Source organism: Drosophila kikkawai, chromosome 3R (assembly GCF_030179895.1).
Source record: "Drosophila kikkawai strain 14028-0561.14 chromosome 3R, DkikHiC1v2, whole genome shotgun sequence".
Taxonomy (NCBI): Eukaryota; Metazoa; Arthropoda; class Insecta; order Diptera; family Drosophilidae; genus Drosophila; species Drosophila kikkawai.
Window position 1 is genome coordinate 17761162 of NC_091731.1, and position 7789 is coordinate 17768950.

Below are 7789 nucleotides of genomic sequence, written 5' to 3' on the forward strand. Positions count from 1 at the left end.
CTGACTGACTGTTGTTTATCCCTTGGTGTAGTCCTTGGTTCACCGTGAAATTGATTGCATCGCTGGCATTTTACTGTTTACTCTTGCACTTTCCATGTCCTGCGGCATCAAGTGCCTCGATTAACATCTCAAGTCGGATGCAGTTCGTTGGAATTTTTTTAGATATAGGTAATAATTACTTTAACAGAAGCTTACATTTTATTTTATATTACTAAAAATAAATTTATTCGTGTTCAATTTAAAATTAAACTTGTGTTTTATATGTTGTAGTTCTATAAGCAATAATTTAAGAACCTTTTCCAACTTTTAACTGGTAAATATAGCCGTCCGATATTGACACATTTTAAAATCGGCAAAAATAAAGATTTCAAATTGTGGTTTTAAAAATATCAAAATACCTTTGATCCTTACTTCAGTTTAACTGTGAAAGTGACAAGGAAGTTGGAAAGGTGACCAAAGTTAATTTAATATTTTTTTTGTATACATTTTTAATATTTGCTGTATATTTATTTAAATGGTTTATGTAAAGATGTGTTATGTGGAGTTTGGTGGACGCGACCGTTTCCGCGAACGAGAACGCCGTGAACTAGAGCATATTATCCATGACTGGCGCGAGAGGGTACTGAGGGCCAATCAGATGTTGCCAAATGGGCCTCTTGGCCAACAGGCGCAAAGGCCGGAGGGGCAGGAGCAACGGCAGCAAGACCAACAGCAGCAAGAGCAGCCACAGCAACAAGACCAACAGCTGCAGTAGAAAACACAAAACAAGATTAATAAATGTAAATAAATAAGAAGTCCTTATTCATTTTAAACAAATTTATACATTTTTATTTATACTTGTTTTTCGCTTCTTTAAGTATATTTTCTGTTGATCTAACCAATTTCTTGGAAAGCCAAGTGAACAAATTCAAGATGATGAAAGAAGATTGCAACGGCTTTTGATGCTAATCAAGAATAAAGAAGTATGTAATTAGCCATTAATAAGCCATCAGTAACGATTCGTCACAAAAATATTTTAAAAACTTATGATTTTTACACCGAATTAAACAACGAAAGAGATAACCTTGAATTTATTGTTGGTTTATATGTTTTGTTAGCATCCTGATAAGAATTTGCAAAGTTCTTCAGACTCGATTTCAAATCAAAATATCTCTCAATGAAGTAAGATTTAAGTGACGATTGCGCCTTCAACTCAAAAAAATTCTGTTGTGAAATTTAGAGACGAATAATGGTTTATACAGGTACAGCTTTTTGCAAAGTTCTTCAGACTCGAGGTCTAGTCGGCTTTGATTTTATAAAAATCAAAGGCGCGTCTTTAGCGAAAGTTTTTGCAGTTAAAGGCCCAATCTTCTCTTTTATCTTACCTCTCTGAAAGGAATTTTTGTTTTTTTTATTATAATTTAATCAATTCGGATTACTCACTAAAAACTTGAAACGTTGACAGACCGGTATATAACACTTCAGTCAACTTGAAGCAGCTAACTTGACTTGATCTTATTTAAGTCAAAGAAATTTAGTAGTCAACAAGTCGCTCGTGTTAAAAGGCTAATTTTGTAACGAAAATGATATTAAATCGCATAGGAAAATGGCTCCGCCTTTACCTTAATATTTCGTATGAAGTCCGCGCACTTTTCAAATTTATCCCGCCCAGTTAAAGCATGGTGAAAAAAATGTTATTAAGGGGGGATATACATGTAAGCGGTAAAAATTTGGCCATTTTTCGTGCATTTTTTTTTACAAGAAATAGTCAAGCAATCGTCGTGAAACTTTGGATATAGTTAAAAGTAGAATCATAGATGATAAAAAAAATTAGTTATAAACAATATTTTACAAAATGGCGGATTTATGGAACACATGCCGTAGCGCCTCGAGCTTTGAGTTGCCGTTCTATGGACACGATAGAGCTCGTAATTCCTGTCCAAAATCCGTAAACTAAATTTTTTTGTATTCATTACACCTGTATCTTCTATTTGAACCTAAAAAACTAAAAAGAAATCAAGACAAAAAAATTAAATTTTGATTTGAAGGAAAAAATGACTTTTTCAGGTGATCAGTTTTCACTTCCCACCCTCTTAAAAAATAGTAATACTCCGTTTTATAACAACCATGTAGGTTCAAATAGAAGATAATTTCATACTGATCATAATCCTTTTTGATTCACTGCGATATGTTACGTAGTTTTTTGTAAATCGTGTCCAAAGCATAGGTAAAAATGCAAAAATTAAAAGCTGAGAAAAAGACGTATAAAGTTTTTGATGCGCTCACGTTAACACTTGTATACCTTGCGTGCATACTTGATTTGAGGCACTTCAAGTTGGAATTCGATATTGAAACTTATACAGTATATTCTTTGAGTAATAAACTATTTTTTAAACAAAAAAAAAAATTTGCCCAAAAAATTTTGGTTTACATGTATATCCCCCCTTAAGGGTATGAGAGCATGTTCGGCCCAAAAAGTGGTAGACCTGCCAACAGGAAATCACAAGCAACGCACAGTGGCACAAAACGGTATCATTCTTATTTAAGAATATTAAGAATACTACAAATAAGATAAACAAGTTAATTTCTACATACAAAAAATAATAATAAAGTGACAAAAGATTTCGGTGAAATTTCTATTTCTAGATTGTGAAATATTTCTTTTTGTTAAGCCACCGAAAATATTTGACATATATGCATAGCAATTTTATTAAATAAATAAAATTAAATGTAACAACGTATTATTTTTCCACCTTTTATATGCAATTCCACTGCATCGAGGCGCAAGCTCAAATGAAAAACAAGTTTAGGCATAAAAAAAAAAAACTGGCAAAAATAAAGAAAAATATTTCTCCTTCCAAAACCGGTTTTACGTTCCCTTTGAATTCCTTCCATAAAGACTGTCTCTCATTCCCTAAAAGAGAGTCAGAGAGCCTTTAGATTATTTTAATTTTTATTACAAATTTATATATTTCTTGGCTATACAAAATGTACTAAAGTCATTGTCCTAATCCCTGTTTTTAATTAAAATATTAAAATATTAAATATCAGTTAAAAACACGAATACATTACCACCTTGAGGTTTCTCTTTCTGCCAAAGTCTACCTGGCACATAATGATTAATCTCAAAAATGGAGTCCCTTCCTAAAGGGGCGTCTCTAGAATGAAGATAATCTGAATCTTAATGGAGGTGATGTCTTAAATGAATTTTAAATATAAACATAAGAGAGTTTATATTAAAATTAACTAATCCCTAAAACATTATTGTAATAGATACTGAAAGTCGGAGCTATGGACGTTCGACTGTGTGGTGGAATTGTTGCTCTCATTGGGACAAACTTAAGAGAAAATGGAAGGTACCAACACAGTGACGAATGTGGTGTACAGGTGTAAGTAAAACCATACGCATACCAGTAGACGCTGCCACTCATACTACATCCATAAATGTGTGCGCAGGCGCAATGGATTTGATCAATGGAGTGAGTTCGACTCCCGCCCAGATATAACCAACAATAACAACCGGCGCGACGTGATGTCATGGCCGAACGCAGTTGCCATTCGGAGGATCTTAAATCATCTTCGGCCGGCCGGCAGAAAAGATCAGTAGCTGGAGTTTAAGTTGGACATGCGGCTGTTTTCCCAGAAGCTGGTAAGATGATGCAAAATGGTGAAATCAACATAAACTTATAAAATGTGATTGTGCTGGTGAAGTGTATTTGTGGGAACTTGCATAAACAAAAATTTTTAAAGCATTTTTAATTTGTGGGAACTTAATTTTCATAATGTTTTCAACTCAAGAAACTAAATGGAACTATTGAAAAGATAATTATTTAATGAAATATACAAGTATATCCACCAGAAGTGAATATATGTTAAGCAGAAAAAATGGGTCTAAAAGAGTCTTTAAATGTATGTATGTGTGTTCGGTTTCAGATATCTTAACCACGCTCGTCTACATTGCTGATGAACCTCAGGCTAACAAACACGTGGAGCTGATGGAAGTGGACCCGAAACCTGTACTTAAGATTCCCCAAAATCGTTTAAAGCTGCGGTTTCAAAATAAGGTTGTTTTAAGTATTTCAAAGGACAGAGCCACAGGAAAAGGATTTATAAATACAAGCCGAGAAAAGAGGCTGTTTTTAATTCGAAATCATGAGAAGAAAAACTATTCAAACCCTCGACAAATAAATAAATGTAGTCTTACTATATTTATATCTCCTTAAATTTTATTACATATATTTTAAATTTATATAATGTCGAATTAGCAATGAAAAAATATTGAAAGAATTTTTTTATTTTAATACTTCATCATATATTTCATTTAAATATATTTGTAAGCACATAAGAGTCTTTTACCATTCAGTATTATTGCTTCATTATAAACCAAATTCTTAAAAGTTCCAATTTATACCGCTATGAATGGTAATAAACACCAAAGTGCCATTAATGTATTCAAGTAAAAGTAAGATTATTCTTCAAGTAACTCAATTACTAAAAAATAGAATTTAAAAAATCAAATTAAACATCTATTATTATAGTGATAAATAAGTAATAAAAAATATATTTTCATTGTAAGGTCTATACATTTTTGTAATCTCTTTATTTCCTTTGTTTTTGAATATTCAATAAATAAGTGAAAAATCGAATTGAGGAGTGTGACTTTTGTAGGGGCCATATACTTAATTTATTTATTTATTCAAATCAATTTTCAATTCAATTTTTTTAATATATAATTTGGACAACAAGTCTCTGAAACGAAAGTACATATGTACATATATCGCCAATACGACAATTTTCAATATTTAAATGATTGCCAACTAGAAAGGAATTTAACTTCGGGACGCCGAATTTTATATCCACTTAAAGTCTGTAAGTTGAGAATTAAAATTTAATCAACATTCTTATACAAATTGGCAGCTACATATTGATATTCATATTCAGTAATTTAAATTTTAATACAGATCGATAGATTTTAATTTGTTCATTTTATATTTTAAAACTTGTTTATACATTTACCGATTTTTCCTATCGTTGGTATAAGAAATAATCTTGCAATGTTCGTATAACTAAAAAGGAAATTCTTATATAATACTAAGTGCAATCGCTGAGTGTACATATGTATATGTCGGGGAACTGTGTTTTTTTCGGTCATTATTGAACTAGAAGATACCGTCTGCCTTTGCTGCCTAATCCGGCATAACGCCACTTTAACCTTTTGCCCTCTGTCCTTGTTCTGTTATCATGTTCAACTCTCATTGCGCCGGCGCAGCGGCCACACTTGCTTGGCTACACTACTTCGAAGACCCGAGAATGTCGAATAATGCTGTTGCCAAGGCAACGCGCTTTCCTGAGCGCATTCCGGAGCACATTCCTTAGCATGACTGAAAAATTTACACTTAGCAACGAAGAAATAATTCGAAGACGAAATTATAATTTTGTTTGTTTTTATTTAACAATCATTCTTAGTCATAAGGTATGGTGGTACATACATACTACCTAAAAAGTGTCATTCAGATGCTTAGCTTTAAAACTGATAAGACTAGTTTGCTGCCTTTAAATATACTTTATAAAGTCGAAAATAGTACATTGCAAGGGTATAATAAGGGAATTGTGTTCGTTCCTTCTGCGTAAAATCATAGCAAAGGCACAACAAACTGCTGATCACTCAATTGTTCACTGAAGCACACATTTGCAAGAACGGTATTCCACTTATGTATTTATTTTGCCCTCAGAGGGTGAGGGTTAACATATATGTATTGTCTGTGAATGTGAGTGCCACAGACAGTCTGTCATTCAGCACTTTGCCGCTTCATTAGCCAACAGACAATTGGCACAAACTGCCTGATTACAATACAAATGTCAGCCGGCAAATTTGCTTTGACATTGAAGGAAAAAGTACTTGTTTTGCTCACCTATTTAAGTTAAAGAAAAATTAAAGAAAGTTTATGGAAATACGGTTAAAAAGATAGGAAGAATTTGAAGTTACGAAGAAGAACTGGCAAACAGGAAAGTCGATTCTTGTCGTCTGCGGGTAAATAGCAAGCCAACAAACCGAAAAACCGAAGTAGCAGGGCAACCAGAAACCGTGGCTCACGGGGCGTATGTGTGATGGACAGCTGGATGACTTCGTTCTTGTTGATTTTGGCACGCTTCTTGTGTTGTTCTTGCACTCATTGTTTGCTGTTTGCTGCCAACGCACGTGCCATTAAGCCAGCAACCACCCACCACCCTTATGGCACCTGTTCGGCAGCCATGTATGTAATTGATAAAAGGATTTATGTTGCTCCCAATTTAGCGAGCCTGAATAAGCCTTTTTGGAGAACACCTCCGAATCATTAGCAAGACAAATTTATGCAACGCAAAAAAGAAATCTTGATTGGAATTTATGTGTAAACCGGAAAAGTATACACTGCCAGAAATGATGTTATCTGGTTTATTTTTTTTACAAGTAAATATCTATATTTAAGATCCATTGTAGACAGCATTGTTTTTCGTTTTGAAACAATTGAAATTTTAAATTTGTTATTAGTATTTAAATTAGATTATTATTTATAAAGCTAATTAATATTTTTTCAAATTATAACGAAAAGAAATAGAATCGAATCCAGCATTCGAAACTCACAATCCATTTGAGCCACTTATTTCAAGTGTCTGGAAACCACTCAGCTGTGTAGTTTTTAACTTAGACATACAGCAAGCGAATTAACTACCGCAAAATGGTTTTCCCGGCTTGTAATCCGCAAGCTGAAAAAGGAAAGGACGCAGGACCAAAGACGCTGCCACCTGCCAGTCAGGACTCTGCCACCTTTTCTGTGTGCTCTGCGCAGATTAGTCAAATTGGTTTTCGCCATCCCTCCGTTGCTAGGCAGATTCCCATGTTCACGCCCCGAGATCAACTCCGCGACAGCCTCAAGTTAGCCGCTGATGGCCAAGTTATTTACTTTCCGAGCCCCGAGAGCCATTCACGTCTGCCAAGGCTGACAAATTGAGGGCTTCACTTTGATGGCAACAAAGGATGTTGAAGGCAGGACCAGTGTTGGCATCTTTTTTTTCGAGCGACAAAAATGTCAAATTAAAATTAAAGTTAAATTAACACAGCATATTAACCCTTTTTTAATATTTTTAGTACTTTTTTCATGAGAAATAAAAGGTTTACTTTATCCGGAATAAGACATTTTTAAAAGTAAAGTTTTCTGAACTTTTTTTTACTAATATGTAGAGCCCTAATTTATCTCGTATTTTTCACGAAATTATTCTCAAAATTAAGGCAAACTCATAAAAAGGATACTGTCGAAAAAGAAAGACGGCTGTCTTGACTCAACATGTTGCTGGACCCTGATTAACCCAAGGGTGAGAAACCCTTGGCTGAGTCTCGGGGAAAAAAGTGCGAAAGGTTCTATCATAAATTGTGCTCAACTTGGAATTGAATTGTCTAATTAGGCGGGCCTAGCAACATTTGCTAATTGCTTATAAATTGTTAACTGCTTTCAAACAGCTGACAGGCGACAAAGGGTTAATGACGACGACTGCCAAAGGATCCCAGAGGGGAAACAGTGGATATCCACACGCGTCCCTCAACGTGGCCAAAGCAATTAGCAAGCGAAACAAATGACCATTTTGTGTTAATTAGCGGATTGCCTTCCATTTTCGGGTGGTATGGGTGATATTGGATGGTGGCTGCTGGACACCCCAGTTCCGGGGTGGTGATGAGTGACGGGCGGATTGGTGTGTTTGGCCTGCTGCGGTTGATTAGCATTGACAACTAATCGCATTGACCGTGTTTAGCTACTCGTAGTTAATAGCCTTCGAG

The 7789-nt window shown here is 34.6% G+C and overlaps 1 long non-coding RNA gene across 1 annotated transcript; it reads left to right on the plus strand.

The window, feature by feature from the left end:
- Window positions 1-310: 310 nt before the first annotated feature.
- Window positions 311-3927, plus strand: LOC108080782 (uncharacterized). The gene is made up of 6 exons (XR_011445133.1): window positions 311-449; window positions 530-779; window positions 858-962; window positions 3253-3368; window positions 3436-3628; window positions 3913-3927. It is a non-coding gene; the product is annotated as an uncharacterized lncRNA (long non-coding RNA).
- Window positions 3928-7789: the final 3862 nt, after the last annotated feature.